The sequence below is a fragment of the Ambystoma mexicanum genome, chromosome 1q (assembly GCF_040938575.1).
Source record: "Ambystoma mexicanum isolate Mex_15411 chromosome 1q, UKY_AmexF1_1, whole genome shotgun sequence".
In the NCBI taxonomy this organism is placed as follows: domain Eukaryota; kingdom Metazoa; phylum Chordata; class Amphibia; order Caudata; family Ambystomatidae; genus Ambystoma; species Ambystoma mexicanum.
The window spans coordinates 281920413-281942236 of record NC_090922.1 but is presented as its reverse complement, the minus strand read 5'-3'; positions in this window follow the sequence as shown (position 1 = coordinate 281942236).

Here is a 21824-nt window from a genome sequence, read left to right as displayed (position 1 = left end):
TCGTGGTTTTTCAAAGGTGGGCTCCTCCTCCAATAGCAATGGACAACAGACTGCTCAGCACAGGGGGGACTGCACCAGACTGCTTCCACCTCAGCTTCCAACTCCGCGTCCGCTCCGCGGTGTGTGGTGGTTTTTCAAGGGTGGGCTCCTCCTCCAATAGCAATGGACAACAGACTGCTCAGCACAGGGGGACGCACCAGACTGCTTGCACCTCAGCTTCCAACTCCGTAGTTGCAGACAGTGTTGGCAGGTGTCAATTGCATCATCTCAGTCAACTGAGACTACAGCAGATGAGAGGCGGACAGAAAGCAGGACACATGAGGCACCATCAAAAGTACACCCATACATGCAGAAGGCACAACAGCAGCTGCCTAGAGGCAGGGTGGCTGCAACAGAGGGAGGCCTGTGCACGACACAGACAAGGACACCCTAAACATGTGCGTGATGAGGAAGTGACCCTGAGTGAGCATGAAATGGATGACCTAATACCATGAGACGGATAAAATACTGGAGATGTAGTACGATGAGTAGCCTGCCACGGACCCATAGGGGCTTACACAGAATAACATGGTCCATGAATGAACACTAATGACCACTCTGAGCCTGTGCCATCTGCACGGTCCAAGTTAGACACCATGGGCCTCACTACGACCCTGGCGGTATGTGAAAAACGATGGCAGTAAATGATTACCGCCATCGTTTTCCGCCAGGTCCGATCCTGACCCGTGATCGTTAACTACGATGCCATTAGCGGCATCGTAGTTAACGCTGTCGCTAACTGCTCCAAGGACGCGTGCACGCGACCTCCCACACCGTAATTACCGGCATGGCGGAAAGGCACGCGAATGCCGACCCAAGTGGACATGCACCTAACGCCATCACCCAGCCCGTTAAGTACCTTTCCGCCATGGTGCTAATTACGCCATCGCGAACCAACCGTAAATGGCCATGTAAAGTGAATCCAGCTGCCACAGGTGCACAGGAACAGCACAGGTGGAGGCAATACAGACTCAGGAAGTACAAAAAGAGCACACCCCACCCCTTCCCACACCCAGTCACACTCCACAATGATACCAATAGGACTAGCAATGTTGGGGCTGGAGGACCTGATAGCAATGCAAGTGCTACAACAACAACAACAACAACAACAACAACAACAGGCAGCACAGAGGAGACGCAGGAGGAGAAGGAGGGCAAGGCAGGGCCAGCAAGCCCCACAAGCACAGCAAGTGCCACCACGCAGGAAGCCCCCAATCCCATGCATCACAGCCAGTCCATTCAACCTCACTGCCGAGCAGATCCACACCCTGTACCGTTTGGACCGGGACACCATCACCGCCATCGTAGACATGACACACAACGACATCGTCAGCATGATAGAAACACCAACCGCCATCCCACCCCTACTGAAGGTAGTGTCTGTACTCCACTTCCTGGCCACAGGCACCTACCAGCACACAGTGGGGCACTTGCATGGCATTTCACAACCATTATACTCACGTACGCTTATCCAAGTGCTCGATGCCCTCCTCAAGCACACAGACGACCACATCTCATTACCACGGACTGCCCAGGAGATTGCAAACACCAAAGTGGGTTTCCATGCACTAGCCGGCATACCTGGTTGCATTGGTGCCATCGACTGCACCCATGTTGAATTGGCGGTTCACGTGCCATGGAGGTACTGTACCGCAACCGGAAACAATTCCACTCAATCAACGTGCAAATGGTCTGTGACTCCAACAAGATCATCACACATTGTTGTGCCCGATTACCCGGATCAACCCATGATTCAATGGTCCTGAGGAACTCCACAATACCACGCTACATGGAGCAACATGCAGGCCCACGATCCTGGCTACTCAGTGAGTCTAATGTCATGACCATGGGAATGTGAAGTGGGTAGGTGAACGACGTACCAATGCATACTCCACCTGGCTGAACGGGGGGGGGTGATGCATACTCCACCTGGCTGAAAGGGGGGGGAATGATGCATACTCCACCTGGCTGAAAGGGGGGGGGGGAATGATGCATACTCCACCTGGCTGTGAGTAGCAGAGACAACGGAGCCAGATCATACCCTAAAGCAACCCAAACTACACCCAACACCAGTAAACCCAATACCTGATGCATGCAGCCCTACCATGTGAATGAGGTTGTGTCCCAACCATGACACAACCATCTGCAAGTGCATTGTACCAATTCAGACCACATTGACTTCAACGAAATGCACCTACATGTACGTCAACCAACACCATCAACCGAAAGGCCTGTCCCCCATAACTGCGCACGAAGGAGGCACATGACGGACAGAAACATCAACACACCATTACACAGACAGCAGGGCGCCCAAAATGTCCCTATCAACATCAGTATTGCTCACTGGGGTCATGATGAGGCCGACAGCAATGTTGCAATGATGTGAGCATTGACATCACAGGACACGTGCGAGGCCACCAAAACAAACAGCATGAACGAACACAGTGGATGGGCACTCACAAGGCACTCGAGCCCTCTGCATACATTGGTTGATGGCATGCAAAACAGGCCATGAGAGCCATGAGCATATACGGGTCGCATAGTGTGAATCAATTAGTGCATTTAGAAGTGGTTCAAAGTAATATTTGGATGCAAGCCATGGTGGCACATCATGTTCTGAATTAGACGTCATGACTGACACATACATTCTCGCCCACATACAGGTGATGCAGGCTATCCCCTGAAGAGGTGGCTCCTTACACCAGTCCAGAACCCACAGAACCAGCACGAGGAGGACTTCAACCGTGCACATACACGTACCTTTGTGGTCATTGAGCAGGCATCCGGCCTATTGAAGGCACGGTTTCGCTGCCTCAGCAGGTCTGGTGGTGCACTCCTGTAGCGCCATGAGAAGGTGGCAAAGATGGTCATGGCATGTGTCATGCTACACAATATGTGCGTCAGACGAAATGTGCCCCTGCCCCTGACGCAGAAATGCAACCACCTGACGATGAGGATGAGGAGGGTGCAGATGGGGCCGCACCTCATGGAGGAGGCGATGCACAGGAGGGGCGTGAAATGCGACAAGATATCATCAACCAATGCTTCTAGCACACACGGCTGGTGTGTATCACATGGAGACGGCACTTGGGGCACTGTGTGTCTCTGGGACATGCACACTGTGGACTGTACACCAATAAAGCACACATACGCTATGAAATGTCCACACATGTGATTTGGGAAAAAGGAAAATGTGTATTTCAATTGTAAATTGTTGTGCAACACCCCCTCCCACCTCCCCCCTGAACACCCCAACACACCCCCTCCCCCCTGAACACCCCAACACAGCCCCTCCCCCCTACCTCCTGAACACCCCAACATGTTCTATGGCTGCCCTAGCCCCCCCACATTCCGCAGCATGCTCATTGAGGAGCGTGGACAGTTGTTGCTGACGTAAAACAATCTCCTCAAGGGAAAGTTCACTCTGCTGGGCCATTCCCATTCCAGATGGTGTCGCGAAGGGGCTGCTCACCTCCTGCAGACTTTCTGCAGGGCATGGGGTGGGAGGCCAGTCCCCTTCTCCTGGATGCCCCTGTGTGGGATCCTCATGGGGGCTGCCCCGGTACAGACAGGGGGAATGAAGCTGCTCAGTGGGGCGTCCTACATCGGGCTTATCAGTGTCAGTGTCTGAGCATGCTGCTATGGCAGCAGTTTCCCCTATGCTGCTGCTCCCTGCAGAAACGGTGCCTTCAGTGGCCAAGATTGTGGGGACGTGTGGTGCTGCAGGTGCTGGCATGCTGCCTGCTGGGGTGCCTGTCGGTGGCCCGTTCCGTGTGCTGGCAGATGATTCTGCCTGCTGCGATGTCTTCATCACTGCAGCTGAGGTGGAGGGTCTATGCATGGTGGTCCTGGCCCTCTTGGCTGCTTTTGAGGCAGGGGTGTCCTCATCCTCGTGGTTGGATTCGGAGCCTGTGGTGGGGCAAAGGAGGGATAGCGTTATTGATGGGTCTGCGGACATTGGAATGGCAATGATTCACCAGCTTTTGGTTACTAGATGACGCACATTTGAGGCAGGGGCATGCAGGTTGTCTCCTTTCTGTGTGGATGACGGATGGAGGTATGTGGGTGTCTGCAGTTAGGGTGTGCATGCTACATGTGTACAGGGTGGAGGTCGCATGTGGCTGTGGGCAGTGTCCAGCTGATGTGTTGCATTTACACTCTAGGGCAACATTGTGCTACACATTAATGGACGTCAGTGACTATCGCATGTCTTGATTTGGGGCACCTACCTTCATCGCCTGATGTCGGCGCTCCTCTTTCCATCCCTCCTACCCCTTCGATGCTTTCCATGCCTATTGTGCTGGCACATATTTCCTCCCACGGTTGGAGTTTTATTGGGGAGTCAGCTTCTCCCCCGGTAGCCTGGGCCAGGTTGCGATTGGCAGAGATGATGCTTCGGACGCGGAGCCTCAGGTCATCCCACCGCTTCCTGCACTGCTGTGGGTTGCGGGGTACAGTCACAACCGCGCTGACCCGCTGTGCCACCATGGCCCATATGGCTTTCTTTCTTGCAATCGCCGTCCTGGTCATTTCGGTGTAGAACACCACCGCCGCATTGTCCTGGAGTGTCTCCGCCAGCATGCTTAGTTCCTCACGGGAGAAGCGTTCCTGGCGCTGCCGATCGCATGCCTTCTTCACGACTTTGGGCATTTTTAGGTAGGTATTTGGGTGTGTGATGGGTTTGGATGGGTCTCAGGGTCAGATGTGGTATGGTTGGGGAGGATGGCAATGGATTGTGTTTTTAAAGATGGCCGCCGTGCTCTTTCCCGTTCCGCCGCGATGACGCTACTTCCGCTTCCGCTTATTTGCGGTCACCGCTATTTGCGGTGACCGCTAATTGCAGTGACCGCTAAGATGGGTGGCGGTAGTGCACCTTGCGCAGCGTACGATTCCGGTAGGGGCCGTTTTGGGGTCTTTTACGCCATCGCGTTCCTAACATTACCGCCATGGCGTAATGCTTGTGCGCGATGGATCGGAATGAGCCGCATTTTACGGCATCCGGCCATGGCATAAACGTAAATTACGCCATGGCGGTAATGTTCGGTACTTACCGTCAGGGTCATAATGAGGCCCCATGCATCAAGGACAAAGGATGTACCCCACTGTACAGGTTTGGCAGGGTTGCAGAGGGAAGTGTGCATGTACACAGGAATGCGGAACAGGCCATTGCAGTAGTCCAACACAGAAATCACCAGTACCATGGAGACAGTGAGCTGCAGGGTGGTGGAGAGGCAAGGAAGCATGCCCGTGAGGAGGAGCAGCTTGCAGGGTGACCTCACATAGCCGTCAGTCATGTGACGACATAGGCTGAGTGTTGAGTGGAACAACACCACAGGCTATATGCAAACATGTCAGTGAGCTGGGTCATGGACAGGAGAGGGTGCATGTGTGGTGATGAGGACTGCCCGCGTGCAGCACATGGCCTGCATGCAGACTGCATCACAACAAGCACGCATCAGTCAAGCATTGCATGTGTCACACATGGCACTCATGAATACATAGCCTGAACTGGCAGTCAATCACAACACATCACACAAGCAAAACACACATGTGCTGGACACACATGCATCAAGACTCACTGGACGTTGCATCATAATCCGGCATCTCTCCCACTCTCCGGATTAGTCCCTCATCGATGAACTCTGCAGCGATTACCTCGTGCGTAGTGAGTTCATCCTCCTCTGGTGGTGGCCCACTGCCAATCACCAGAGGCAAGGCATAATTAGAGGCCTGCTTTTGTTTTTCACAGCGTCGGAGGTCCGTCCAACGCTTTTAGCCATCATGAGCTGTGCGCCTCTCAAATCCCATGGCACTCACACTTTCCGCAATGCACTGCCAGTGGACCTGACGCAGGACAGGCGTAGTATGACACCCTGGGCCCACCAGCATATCGCGGTCGTGTGCCGACATGTAGCCCACAAGGAAGACCAGTTCCACTTTATTGAAAGACTTCTTCCTCAATGTGCCGGAGGCCGGAGCCATGTCTGGGGTCCCAGACTCTTGCACAGAACCACACTTCCTCCTCTTGGCGGGTTGTGCGGACCCTAAGTGGCTAATGATGCCCTAGTCACTAGGGGCAGTGGTACTGGTGGACTGGCCAATGGCAGTGGTCAATAGCATGAGGACGGAAGGCTTGCCTTGAGTCATTGGCTGCTCGGTGGTATTGCCAGGACCCAGCAGCACAACTGCCTCAGTGCCAAGGGCTGTGACCGACAAAGTTCTGGCTGGCAGACTCACAGCTGGGGTGGTGTTGGCTGCATCTGCCCATGCAGCTCCCACCACCAGGCTGCTCGGGGCAGCAGATGTAATCACTGCTCCAGATACATGTGTCTTGGTGACAGCAACCTTAGACACACGTGGCTTGCCCTTCCTGACTTGAACATTTGCCTGGGAGTCCTCCAGTGCCGAGCATGGGTGGTGGTTGCCGCAGCTGCACCTGCAGCTTCCACTACCTGGTGGGCCGTGCCAGCAGATGACACTGGCTGTGGGGTTAGATGTGTGCTGGGGATGTCTGCAGCAGCAGAATCTCCCTGAGCTGCTGGGTGTGGTGGCATGGCTGTCCCAGCATGTGGCTGGACATCCTGCCCCTGTGGAACACCCTGGCAATGTCCCCCTCCGTGTACACCTTGAACTCCCTGGACTCCCTGGCCACACCGGCCACATGCCCCACCATGCCCAGCCCTGGGAGGTTGCCCAGCTTTGCCGCCCTTACCTTTTGGTGTCCTCCCAACCATGGCACAGATGGTCTATTGCAAATGGGAGGTGCACACAACAATTGTCCTGGGGTGAAGGGGGCAGGGTACGTGATGGTAGACACACCCATGTGCTCCTGCGAGGCTGTCAGTGACCCCTGGTGAAAAATGACAGGTCACGCAATGCGCAGGCACCCCAAAAAAACAAGAAAATGTGCACGCACCCCCGGTAGCCCACATGCATGGAATAAACCTCCCACAGAACACCGTGGCACCCAGGGACACAAAAAGTGCATACATGTGGAACACGCAGGCTACTCCAACCTCGGAAATGGGGTACACGACACACAGTGGGAAACAAAAGCATGTGCAACTCTTGAAAGGGGCCCCTAGGGGTCCCTTACGTCTATGGAAACAAGGCGAGTCACCACACACGATAGATACGCCAGACACGAGGTTGTATTCCCAAAGCTAGGGTTTATTGCAAAGCAAATAGTCTCAGTTGGCCAACTCGGTCTCACGCCCCGTGACGTGTATCTCTAGACCTCGAGGGACGAAAGAGAGTGAATTACGTACATCAGTTACATATATACAAAATGCATATCATACAATCAGCTATGACATGTTTAACACCCCCCTTTATTGGTTTTCTTTGAACTCAATGTGATGACGGACACTTTCGACAATTATGACACCTTCAAATATCTATTCTAGTAACAATATGCAATTTGGAAGTGCGGAGGCATCTTTCAGTTGTTGAACAGAACACAGAGTTGCATTCCAGACCTTGCTATCTATGAGGTGCTATTCGTGTCCTGGGAGCCGACACGATCTGACAGGGCTCAGTAAAGGGGGGCTGTAAAAAGAGCATAATTCAAGCCTTTAGCTGCTTTATTCTATCTAAACATATTCTACCATATAACGAGACTGGCTGGCAGCTGCAAAATGATTAAATGCCCTGCAGCTCTGCTTCAAGGCTACATTCGGGAGGGAGCCGAGCATTCTTTCCTGGCGCTGCCTACGTTGTGTTTCAACGAACTCTTGTCATCCTCGCGGCCCTGCGGCCTTGTCCTTTCACGTGCAGACAACAATGTTTTACAGTCGAGCAGTGTAAGCAGAAAATGTACTGCGAAGCAATAAGAACAGAAAGCAATGAGTAATGGTTAGAAAAGAAAATGGCGATCCTTGTTACATAAAAATGGCCGTTCATTGGCAAACTCGGAAACCTATATGTCTTTCATATCGTGCATGAGACAGTTGGCCCACGGCCACCAAAATACGTTTGCCGTCACATATGAGAGGTATCAATTTTTCTAGACTGACAAACCCTCCTTTGGCCGTATGCCAAATGTCTCATCCATTCATTGTATCCTCCTCTAATGACGATAAGTCTGAAGTACTTCTGTCTGAATTTTGCATGCTATTGTAAGCATCATCATCTTCATTAATATCTATAGCCATCAATTCTTTTACTGTTTTCATCTCATTTGTGTCTTGGTCAGCCCGACCATGAGTTTGTTTTCTTTTTGTCATCATATGCATACATACCTTAGTACATCACTCAGTTACCGCAGTGCAAACTATTGGTAGGCAGTGTATGCAACAACAGCACGTTATGAATATTCCAAACACCACTACTAATATCAAAATCAACTTCCATCCCCAAGAACACAGTATTCCCCAAAACCAGGACTCTATTCCCCAGCCTCCTTCTCCAGTAGGGAGTTCAGAACTTAGGACATGCATTTTCTTTATTGCTTCAAAGATTGTAGGGGAATAGTCATCTACAAATACACAACACGCTGATCCCACTATTTTGCAAATTCCCCCACGATCAACCAGAATCACATCGAGAGCCATTCTATTTTGCAGCATCATTAACCTGATTCCTTTTTCTTCCAACGTCATGTTAAATAGTATATCTGTCGTTGTGTTTATGGTATTTTTTAGTATTCTGGAAAGCTGCCTTATATTATAGGAGTTCACTATCTGGGACAAGAATGGAATGAATGATTTTGCTACGTCAGTCGCTATCAAAACACCTTCGCTACTCCTTTTGACTCTAGATCTGGATAGTCTGGCCAAGATGAACACTCCTGGGAACAGTAGACCTAGGTAACATGTACCTCCCCAGTTTCTGGGCAACCAAGGATATGCTTTCTCTCCACATATAAAATAAACTGGATCTCCCACATATACTGGTTCTATTTCCCATTTCAATACCAGTGTATTCATGCATCCAGTAAATGTTCCGACTGAAAAGGAGCCTTTCTTTTTTAGACAAAAATGGACAGTTCCTGGGTTATAATTCACCGTGTAAGAAGGGGGAACTGTATCTTTGTTCCCGTCTGTTCTTACACGAAACGTCATCACAGATGTTTTAACTGGTGGAGACAATCTATCTTGTCTATTTTGTCGTGTTATCTTTCACATACTTTTCCTTGTGGGCTCGGGGGTCATTACTTGTGCTTTATGGAATATGGAACAACCCACAGGCCTCATTATTATTTCCTCAAACTCATTCATGTTTGTTCTGTCTAATTGACCCGTACTACTCTTATTCCGTTTCCCATAGAACATTGCACTTAAAGATGCACTACATGCAGAACTTAATGGTAATGGCTGCACATACCAACCTATTCCCTTCCCAGCATGCTGCGGTAAATGGACACATACCCAGCAATTTGTTTTCTTCAGAATTGCATGTGTCATATTCATAATTAATAACAACGTGTTGTTCCCAAACCCTTCCCTGTGTCTTTCTTCCATTGGGGACAGGGTATAAGTAATCAACTGAACCGGGCTTTCAGTAGTGGATATATTAACTATTGGTAAAAACATTCCCAATGGGTGTATCGATTCCACATACCATAATACTAGGGCTGTCGTTATTGGTGCTACCACGCTCATAAAGCACATAATATAATTATTGTCAGTGCCGGCATACAATTCTATTTACCATGCGCTTTTCTTAAGCTTACAATCTTTACAATTGACTCATTCCCAGCAGTGGTGCAGGAGGAGGCTGGACGTGTCCCGACATGTTTCTCATCGTCCTTCTTCTTCCTTATTAGAGTTCGTCATGGATATCTCTCTTTGTTGCACTTGCTCTGATGTCAATAAGTTCAACGGAATTTGTCACAGTTCAGTTCTGCCAGTCCTTTATAGCCTGGATTTGCTTATTTTGTTTTTAGGCAAGATCACTTGTCCTTTCTCATACTGCTCAGAGGACTTTTGATCAGTTATCTTATTGCCTTAGTACCATGTGCGCCCAGCTTGTCCGCTCTGGTTCCAGACACATGTACTTTTTATGATCGCACTGAGGAGCGCAAGTCTTGAATTGTCCGACTTGCACAATTCTCACACTTCTCTCCTCTACACCTCTAGTTCCTTCTCCGTTCATGAGCAGAGCCAGAGGTTGACATAAACACCAAAGAACTCTGGATCACTTTGTCTTTCGAGGCCGCAAATTGTATCGCCTCACTCCTGGTATTGTGTGATCCGTGAACAGTGCCGGTGCACTTCCAGATTCACGCTCAAAGTCAGCCTGTGGCGCTACTGCAGGTGCAGGTGTGCGCCGCGCCAGTGATGCAGATTCGGTCTTTGGCGTGCTGGCAAGTGCTGGTGGGCGCCAAAGGGGTACACGTTTAGTTTCTGCTGGTATTTGCAAGGCAGATTTCGTGTCGGCCAACAGTGATGTAGATTCTGCTGGGCAACGTTGGGGCACTCTTTGCTCTTCCCCCTTTTTGGCAATCATCTCAGGCTTTGTTTCGAGTTTCACTTCTCGCTTGGGCAGATTTGCTGGCGGCTTACTGGCAAAAGTTTCTTCAGTTTCTGGGACCGCTGTCTCTGTCCGGTCGTCTGGGTCAGGGAAGTCTTTCAGTGAAGTTGGAATCTTTTTGGCATGGGTGGCATGGATCCACGACTTCTGTCCATCCACCCGTATCGCTGTCTGCGTTGCCAAGAGTACTTGATAGGGGCCGCGCCACCTGGGTGCTAACGATGACTTTCTTTCAACATTTTTAAGCAGCACCCAGTCGCCTGGCTCCAGCGCGTGCCCCGGACTGGTGTATCTCACTGGTAAAGCCTCCTGCACCTGCGTATGAATCAAACGCAATTTCTGCATTAAAAGGCCACAATAAGAACTAAGCACAGGACCTCTCTAAGTCGTTTTGGCTGAGGTGCGCACCAAACATTTGCCGGCCTCCCCATTACGATTTCGTACGGGGAGAGCCCAGTTTTAACCTGTACAGACGTACGCATGCATAATAGCGCTATTGGTAATGCATCCACCCAACTCAACTTGCTTCCTGCACATATCTTGCTAATTTTTGACTTGAGAATCCCGTTGTGCCTTTCCACAAGACCGGCCAAACTCGGATGCCTTGAACTATGGAATCTCTTATCAATCTGGAGACCCGCACATATCTGTAACACCACTGCGCCCACAAAATGTGGGCCATTATCTGACCATAGGACACGGGGCAAGCCAAAACGGGAAAAATATTCTTTAAGCATTACTTTTGCCGTGCTCATTGCTGTGCAGTCTTTTAAGGGATATGCCTCCACCCACTTGCTGAATTCACAGATCACCACTAAGACATATTTCAGATTTTGGCATCCCTCCATCTCTATGAAATCAAAATGGATCACCTCAAAAAGCATAGAGGGCGGGCCAAAACTGCCTATTGGAGTCACTGTTCCCTTTCCTACATTGTGTTGTAAACACGTGATACAGTTCTGCACCAACCTCTCTGCATTCTTCTTTATGTTTACATTCTGCCATACTGTAGATAGGTGCTGTATTATCTTTTTCGCACAGATGTGAGTAGGGCTGTGGGCCATTGTGACCATTGCAGTCACATATGAATTTGGCAACATCCAGTTTCTAGTTCCCTTGTCCACCCAACAACCCTCCAGATCTAACTCAGCAGAGCCCTCTGCCCACCCATGTATTTCATCGGCCGTAGCTTCGGCCTGCATTTCTTTGACAGTGGCAACTCCATTTTCTATCATAAAGGGTACTTCCTCAGTCTGAACCACCATCATTTTGGTATTTAAATCAGTGGCAGTTTGTTTCGCAATTCTGTCTGCAAACGCGTTTCCCTCTCCTACTTTGCATGTTACCTTTTTGTGTGCCTCGCATTTCACTATTGCTAGGCACTTTGGAAGCGTGACTGCAGACAGCAATCGTACAATCAAAGGGCCATGTTGAATTCTGGCACCATGTGATGTCAAAAACCCTCTCTCAGCCCAGAGTCGACCAAAGTTATGAACCACCCCAAAAGCATACTGACTATCAGTATATATATTCACATTCAAATTTTCAGAAATCTCACAGGCTCTGGTCAATGCTATTATCTCTGTGGCTTGTGCCGAGTTGTAGGGGATTCTTTTGCTTTCTACAACGCTCTCTAGGGTAGTGATAGCGTACACGGAAGTTGTCGTGCCATCAGGTAATTTAAAACAAGAGCCGTCACAAAATAACTCTCCATCTGGCTCTTTCTGTGGGGTATCACTTAAATCAACTCTCCCCTTGGCTTCTTCCTCAGTGACCATTAAACAATCATGGGGGGGTGATTCATTCTCCCAATTTCTTTTATGGGTAGTGGCATTAATTCTGCAGGATTCAAAGTGCTACACCTCATAATTTGGATATGGGGCACGAACAAGATAATCTCATATTTTGTCAATCTAGCAGAGGTGAGGTGTTGCGTCTGTGTTCTATTTAATAGAACGTCTATGGCATGTGGCACCATCAGAATTAAAGTATGCCCCAATACCATCCCTTCCGTTTGTTTCACTGACGCAGCAGCTGCCGCGACAGATCGCAAACATCGTGGTAGAGCACGCGCTACAGGGTCCAGCGCAGAAGAAAAATAGCCGCATGGCCTATTTCTTCCACCTTGTTCCTGTGTCAAAACCGCCAATGCACATCCTTCACTTTCACACACAAACAGTCTAAAAACCTTCTCATGATTTGGTGTGCCCAAAACTGGAGCAGAACATAATGCAGTTTTCAATTGATCAAATAATTTCTTACATTCCTCATCCCACTGTAAAGGCATAACCGCATCCTTTCTAGTCAAATTCACCATCGGTTTCACAATTAACGCAAAATTACCGATCCATTGTCGGCAATATGAAGCCATGCCTATTATGGCTCTGACTCCTTTCTGTGTCTTTGGAATAGGCATACAAGAAATACTGTCTATGCGTTCTGGCGTTAGCCTTCTCCCTTCTTTCGAAAGTAGGTAGCCCAAATAAGCCACCTCCTTTCGATTATATTGAAATTTCTTCAAACTAGCTTTATGGCCATGTGCCGCTAGGTGTGACAGTAGTAATACAGTGCTTACTTTACAAATCTCCTCTGTGTCAGCAGCTAATAATAGATCGTCTATGTATTGCAAGAGTACGCAACCCACTGGTAAGTCTAGCATGTCTAGCTGCTCTTTCAATGCTCTACTGTAAATACTCTGGCTTTCCGTGTAACCTTGTGGAATCCGCGTGAATGTAAATGATCGTCCTCCTAATGTGAACGCGAACAAATATCTGTTGTCCTTGTCCACCGGAATGCTAAAGAACACAATTTTTATATCAACTACACTAAAGTATTCTGCTGAAACAGGTATCATTGTCATTATTGTAGTGACATCTGGCACTAAGGGAAATTGTGGATCTACTACTTTGTTTAGTGCGCGCAAATCAATTATGAAACGGTATGGTACTTCATTGCCTCCTTTTTTATAAACTGGAAGAATCGGGCTGTTGCATGTACTGCCTGTAATTTCTTCAATTACCCCTAATTTCACCAAATCTGTAACAATACTCTTCAATCCTTTCTCACCTTCAGCCGAAATTATGTATTGGGGAATTCGCGGTAGGGTAACACCCTCTTTCAAAATGATCTTTACTGGCTCTATTTTCAAGCATCCTACATCGTTGTCATGCATTGCCCATATACAGGTTGGCACTTTACTTAGTTCTCCTGGTAAAGTTTCAGACATGAATTCTGACACAGGGGCATCTTGTGTCCAAATCGTTAGGAACACCCCGTCTGCCGTGCAATGTATAACATAACCTAATTTTTTCAACAAATTTAATCCCAACAGGTTCTCCCCACAATTTTCTGTTAAAAGGAAAGGACAATGTTCAGTGAATGGTCCTATAGTAACTGGGACTGGTTGGGACACTGGGTTTATTACTGGTGTACCTGCGAACCCTACGGAAACATTCTTTAGCCCTGACAGTGGTATATCTGGAACCAATGTATGGTCTATTGAACACTTTTGAGCTCCTGTATCTACAAGAAAGTGGTGCTCCTCATTCCCGACTCTCATTTCTACGTAGGGTCCTCTCTGATTCACAGGAATAGACACTGGTTCCGACCCCTGTCCTGGGCTGTCCTATTGGGGAAATAACACATCATCCGATGGGTAATCATTACTGTTACTGCAAAACGTGTTTGGCTGTGTATCGAAAACGTTCCCACTCTTCCCTCTATTTCCCCCACTCTGGTTTCCACACTGTTGGTTTTGCTGTCCCTGACTCTGGTTAGGGGCACTTTGGTTTTGGGCTTGGTTTTGATTACCTCCATTATTGTGGTGCTGCTGCATACTATTCCTATTTGGTCCATTCGCTCCTTGGTGCCCTCTATGCTGTCTCCTCTGACCAGACCCATTTCTATTCTCCAGATGCGGACATTGCGCTCGCCAGTGTCCTTCCTCCTTACAATACGCACACTGATTTGGTCCCACTGCTCCCCCATGCATATTCAAATTACTCCTCCCTTGTGCGTTCCCTCTCCCTCTATTGTGTCCTGCTACTTACTGCAGTAGCACCTGTGTTTTCAGTAGGCATGCTTTCAAGTCTTCCCCCACCTGTTTTAACAACGATAATCCTTCCACCATCGCCTTCTGCCCCGGCGATGGTAACTGCTGCCGTCCATTATGTGACCCCTGCATTCCCTTCCTATGTCTCCCGATATCCTTACCCCTGTACCCAGGTGTAGTAAACATTTTGGCATAATCATTATCTAATTCATCTTTAAGTTCAAAAAGTCCATATACATGTTCTCTCACTTCTTCATCCCTCTCCCTACAGCGTGCTAATGCATTCAAATCTAACAATCGCTGCGGTGGTAATTTCCCAATTAACTGTTTCCATTTCTCCACCAAATATTCATCCATGCATTCCAGCACTACCTGTCTTTCGTTGCTTCTTCGTAAGTCATATAGCGAAGCCAATGTTGTCGTCCCATCATTCCCTTCTATATACATCTCTGCCTGTTGCTGCAATTCCACCTTCCTTTCTTTGCTGATCGCACTGCGAGTTACCCTCGTGCATCCCCGTTGTTCAGTCCCGCCTCTCGCCCCCGTGGTTTCAACTTCAACCCCGGGAGGAATGGACGGTACCGAGTCTGTGTCTAAGGCGGGAGGTGCGGATGGGACAATGGGAACAGGGAGTGTCTGCTGTGGGCCTGATTGGCTAATAGGAACTGTTACGTGCGGGGTCTGTGGCTGTGGGAGGGCTTGAGCTACAGGAGGGAGAGTTTGGGCTACGGGTGGGGTTTGGGCACTAGTTACTGACGTGTTTGGCCTCACTTCTGATCTTGGGCCTTGTTTTGTATGGGTCAATATGTTTTCTATCAATTCATCTGCTATGTGTAATTCTCGTTGTGGGTATATTTTTTCTATATTCAACTGGTCACGTCTACCTGACCTCCTTAGACTCTCAGTCCACTCCTCCTCTTCCTTTTCTTCGCTACTTCACCTTTCGATTTATGCCTGCGCGCATGCTTTGCTCTACTTCTAATTTGGAGCATTGCTTCCCTTCTCCAGTCCTTAACGATATCAAATACTGCAGGACGCGCTTTCTTTCTTATCAACACCCTTTCCAAGTTATCTATTCTCTCAAAACTACCATTAATCGGCCACTGATTGTCTTGTTGCTTTCTGGTTTGCCTATGCCAAGTCTCACAGAATATTATTGCACCCACTCCATACTTCACATACATCTCAAATGCCGGCGTTCCCCCAGGTGATGCAATTTGGCCATCTTCCAAAGATTGTCTACCACAGTGGAAAAACCCTGCTAGGGTGGACAATACCCCAGGCATGTTTCAACCTTCCCCCTGGTTAATCAATCTTACCTAGGGCGTTTGATTTTGCAAAGTCAACTCTCAACCAATATCAGGATTACTTTGAATCGGGGAATGACTCATCTGATAAATCAATTTGTCCTTTCGGACACAAGTCGTCTGTATACTGACGCAACCAATGACGTTGTGTCTGCGTTTCTTGGCTTCCGCCTCGTTTCGGGACCCTCGCCTCCTTGTTCTCTAGCCAGGCACGCCGATCAGGGATCAGATGTGTGCAGATCTGCAAAGGAATCTCTCATCACTTCTACAGGGCGCCCTGAACACCTCTTGATCCCGGCTCGATCGTCACGTCCTCGCCGTTCTCCGCCTTGACTCAATTACAACGTATGCGATGGAACAAGTGGGGGAGGGTCCCTATTTGGGCGCCATCTTGAAAGGGGCCGCTAGGGGTCCCTTACGTCTATGAAAACAAGGCGAGTCACCACACACGATAGATACGCCAGACACGAAGTTGAATTCCTAGAGCTAGGGTTTATTGCAAAGCAAATAGTCTCAGTTGGCCAACTCGGTCTCACGCCCCGGGATGTGTATCTCTAGACCTCGAGGGATGCAAGAGAGTGAATTAAGTACATCAGTTACATATGTACGAAATGCATATCATACAATCAGCTATGACATGTTTCACACCCCCCTTTATTGGGTTTCTTTGAACTCGGTGTGATGATGGACACGTTCGACAATTATGACACCTTCAAATATCTATTCTAGTAACAATATGCAATTTGGAAGTGCGGAGGCACAGTGCTTCTGTTCTTGGAAGCGAGCTACATACGGGGGAAGAGTCGCATTCCAGACCTTGCTATCTATGAGGTGCTATTCATGTCCTGGGAGCCGACACGCTCTAACAGGGCTCAGTAAAGGGGGGCCGTAAAAAGAGCATAATTCAAGCCTTTAGCTGCTTTATTCTAAACATATTCTAATGTATAATGAGACTGGCTGGCAGCTGCAAAATGATTAAATGCCCTGCTTCAAGGCTACATTCGGGAGGGAGCTGGGCATTCTTTCCTGGTGCTGCCTACGTTGTGTTTCAACGAACTGTTGTTATCCTCGCGGCCCTGCGGCCTTTTCCTTTCACGTGCAGACAACAATGTTTTACAGTTGAGCAGTGTAAGCATAAAATGTACTGCGAAGCAAACAAGAACAGAAAGCAATGAGCAATGGTTAGAAAACAAAATGGCGATCCTTGTTACATCAAAATGGCCGTTCATTGGCAAACTCGGAAACCTATATGTCTGTCATATCGTGCATGAGACGGTTGGCCCACGGCCACCAAAATACGTTTGTCGTCACATATGAGAGGTATACATTTTTCTAGACTGACAGCCGTAGCTGCACCTGCAGCTTCCACTACCTGGTGGGCCGTGCCAGTAGTTGACACTGGCTGTGGGGTCAGATGTGTGCTGGGGATGTCTGCAGCAGCAGCATCTCCCTGAGCTGCTGGGGGTGGTGGCATGGCTGTCCCAACATGTGGCTAGACATCCTGCCCCAGTGGAACACCCTGGCAACATCACCCTCCGTGTGCACCTTGAACTCCCTGGACTCCCTGGACTCCCTGGCCACATCGGCCACATGCCCCACCATGCCCAGCCCTGGGAGGTTGCCCAGCTTTGCCGCCCTTACCTTTTGGTGGCCTCCCAACCATGGCACAGATGGACTATTGCCAATGGGAGGTGCACACAACAATTATCCTGGGGTGAAGGGGGCAGGGTACGTGATGGTAGACACACCCCTGTGCTCCTGCGAGGCTGTCGGTGACCCCTGGTGAAAAATGACAGGTCACGCAATGCGCAGGCACCCCAAAAAAACAAAAAAATGTGCACGCACCCCCAGTAGCCCACGTGCATGGAATAAACCTCACACAGAACACCGTGGCACCCAGGGACAAAAAAAAGTGCATACATGTGGAACACGCAGGCTTCTCCAACCTCGAAAATGGGGTACGCGACACACAGTGGGGAAAAAAGGCATGTGCGACTCACCATCTGCCTTGTGTGGAAAAGAAAAACACATGCAAGTGTGCGCGTATGCAACTCCCCCAACAAAAAAAAAAGTGTAGAGACGATATCGCGTGTGAACCCCCAAGAAGAAGAAACACATGCGTCACTCTCCAAGAAAAAGCACATACAGTGAACTGCTGTCCCGCGCGGACCTTTAACCCGTGTCAAAGGCAAAGCCTCCATGCGTCACGTCACTTACGCGTTAAGTGCCTTTCCTCGAATTTCACACTAACACACTGTTTTTTCACGTGCGGCTTAACTCTGCATCAAGATGGCCAAGCAACAACACACGGAAGACCATGCTCCTGCCAAGAATGCCATTGACCTGCCCCGCAAAACCACGAGCAGCCTCCTACGAGCCATCTGCTGCTGCCAGCCAGCCTGCTGCCAACATGCCCTGCAATTTGGTGCCTGCACAGAATACATTGCCAGAGGTCCTGTTGCTGCGACCACCGCTGCTGGAACAGAAAACGCCCGACTGCTGTACCATCGCTCAACAGCCCAGCCCCAGGACCTAGTGGCCCACCCACACCTGCCTCGGGGGTTGCCATGTCAGAATGAGCAACATCTGGGGCTAGTGGCAACCCCCAGTCAGAGAGGCAGAGGGCTGCCAGCTTCACTGCCAATGAAGTTGGCATCATGGTGGAGCAAGTCATGGGGCATTATGATGCCCTCTTCTCGACATCGCACCTTGACAAGGAAGGACAGAGGGGGATCTGGTCAGACATCGTGGATGCCATCAATGCGCAGGTGGTGGCATCCCGTGACTACCAACAGGTCCGGATGTGCAGGGAGGACTTCAGGTCCAGGACCCCCAGCAAGGTCTGGCGCCACGTTGCGGCTGGCGGAGAAGTGGGGCAACGGACCAGTTGAGCAACATCCAGATGAGGGTCCTGGAGCGCACACACCCAGCGCATCACCACCAGGTCCTCGAGTTGCTGACCCGTCTGGAGTCGAGTGATAAGTGCCCATGTGTTATTGTCCAGTTTAGTGTGTGTTGATGTGTGGCAGGAGTGGGCACTTCGGACATCTGTCTGGCATGCCCCATGTATGGATATCTCTGTTCAGGGACATGACGGTGCTGCATGTGAGTCCAGTCAAGCGTGTACCACATCAATGATGTCTGTGTTACAATGCTTGATGTGCACCAGCATGTGACGATGAACACATGTTTGCATGCCTGTGTCTGTACTCGCCCATGTTTGGGGTGGGAGACATGGATGCTTATGTCACCTTCATGGACATGCACGGTGTACATGTGCATGTGTCTGAGTGGTGAGTGCGTGACTGGGAAATGCCATGGATGCATGACACATGGCCATCTCGGTGCAGTGGCATCCAGGTCGGTGGTGGTTGAGGAGGAGGAGAAGGCCACATCAGACCCGCACATGGGGCCTGGAGGGGGTGATGCCACCGGGGCAAGTGATGCAGTCCAGGGGCAGGAGGCAGCGCAGGTTGCCGCAGATGGGCCTGTGCCTCAGTCCAGGCCCGTCCGCAGGTAAAGGAGGAGTCCACGACAACTGACATTCCTCTGCCTGCGGACGAGGCAATCCGTGTCAGTGTTGAGCCCGTCCTAGTTATTGCAACGATGCTCAAACGCATCATTCGTGATAATGTGTTTGCTTCCTGGCAGGGCCACACATGTGATCATGAACAGGTGTGTGCCATCCTGAACTGGCTAGGATGGCTCATTGTCGCGGGTTTCCTCCATGTGCTGGGCACTATTATGACCCCCTCCTCCTCTTCACCTGCTATGCGCCAGTCATCTTCTATGCCGTCTTCTGGCCCAGATGCCTTTAGGGCCCCCTGTGGACCTGCCCCAGCCACCGCAGCCAGGCTGGTGGAGATCCCATCCCTGCCACAGTCGGGAGTCAGAGGTTCAGCTGAGGTGGTCACCACAGCAACGTGACCCCTGGCAATGGAGGTTGTGCAGGCACCTTCGAGCAGGGAACGTGACCAATGGCCCTAGGGGTTGGCATCATCCCAATGGCCATTGTGGTGGCACAGGAAGATGGCAGCAAGGCAGCAGCAGGCTCGACCTAGGTGGCATCAGGACTTTGGGCCAACTACATCACGGGGCAGGCATCGGCCAAAGGGCAGGAGGACCGTGGACAAAGTGTGTCTTCCGTGTGGCAGCGGATGGGCCTGCAAATAGGTGCAGAGCGGTGGCGGGCAGAGAGAGCATGGCTCACCATGGTCAGGGTGGAGAACTCTATGTGGCAGGCAGAGAGGCCGGCGGAGTTCCTCGAGGAGACTGGCAGGGATATGGTGGAGAGCATGGCAGCGTCCCTGTGAGCCCTCGGGGATAGAGCACAGTCCCACCTCCGGGCTATGGACACAGAGTTCATTGATGCCCTGGCCAAAACTCTTGGTAACAACGGTGAGCAGTAGGACTAGCCCACCACCATTGTAAATAGTTCTTTGGTGTTAGGTTTCCTTTATTTTTCATTTTTCTTTGGAGTCCATGGACAGTGCTCCACTTTTTGTATATAGTTTGTTTTTGTGATGTATTTTCATGGATTATTCAGACTTTTGGGATCATGGACCCTTCATCCTTTCATTGTATATAATTGGGCTTCGTTTGATTTTAGGATTTTTTTGTTCACATGGAGTAATGGTTTTTTATGGTTTATGTTTGGAACGGAAAATATTACTTTGGACAAGGACCACTTTATAGATTTTCACGTTTTTGGATTTTCTTTTTGGATTTGGATTGCATTTCGCTTTGCATTAATTTCATTTTCATTCTCATGTTTCATTTTCATTGGGTGTTTTTTGCTTTTCTTAATACATTTCCTTGCGGTTCAATCTATATGTTGTCTGCTCTCATTTGTTTGGGGCATGTGGCTATTGTCATTGGCTCAGTCATGTGTCACTGTTGTGGGGCCATGTTGGGCATGTCTTTGGGTGCATGCATGTGTGCTTTTGTGAATAACATGCTATGGGCCCTGTACTGGGAAGTGGGGCCAATGGATGGGTGTGAAGTTGCACTGTGGAGGGGCAGCGTGGTGTGGCATTTGGGTGGGAATTTGCTGCATGATTTTATGTTGTGACAATATTTTTGTTGGGAGGACATGAGTTGGGGCCTGCTTGCAGCTTACCGTCACTGGTGGGGTCGGGGGACATGAGTTGGGGCCTTCTTACTGGTTCCCGTCACTGGTGGAGGACATGAGTCGGGGCCTGCCTGCAGGTTGCTGTCACTGGTGGGGTGGGGGGACATGAGTCAGGGCCTGCTTGCAGGTTCCCGTCACTGGTGGGGGGACATGAGTCGGGCCTGCCTGCAGGTTGACGTCACTGGCAGCGTGGGGGGGACATGAGTCGGGGCCTGCTTGCAGGTTCCCGTCACTGGTGGGGGGACATGATTCAGGGCATGTTTGCTGGTTGCCATCACTGGTGGGGGGACATGAGTCAGGCCTGCCTGCAGGTTGCCGTCACTGTCCGGGGCGGTGTATGGTGCCATGTGGCTGCCTGCAGACATGGTCATGGGTGATGGGGGGTTCCTTATGATGTGGGCTGCCTGCGGGCATGGTCACAGGTAATGGGGGGTCCCTTGTGGTGTGGGCTGCCTGTTTGCATGGTCATGGGTGATGGGGGGGATCCCTTGTGGTGTGGGCTGCCTGCGTGCATGGTCACGGGTGATGGGGGGTCGCTTGTGGTGTGGGCTGCCTGTGGGCATGGACATGGGTGATGGGGGTCCTTTGTGGTGTGGGCTGCCTGCAGGGTGTGTTCGCGGGTGCTGCCAGCGAGGCACTTTTCATGCCAATTGGTTTGCGCGAGCGGGATACGCATATTCAAGGGGGTGCGTGGGTACATTTTTATGCGCTTTGGCTGGCGCGAGCGGGGTCGCGTATTCAAGGGGGTGCGTGGGTAGATTTTCACACATTTTGGATTGCGCGAGGGGGGTATGCGTATTCAACAGGGTGCGTAAGGAGTTTT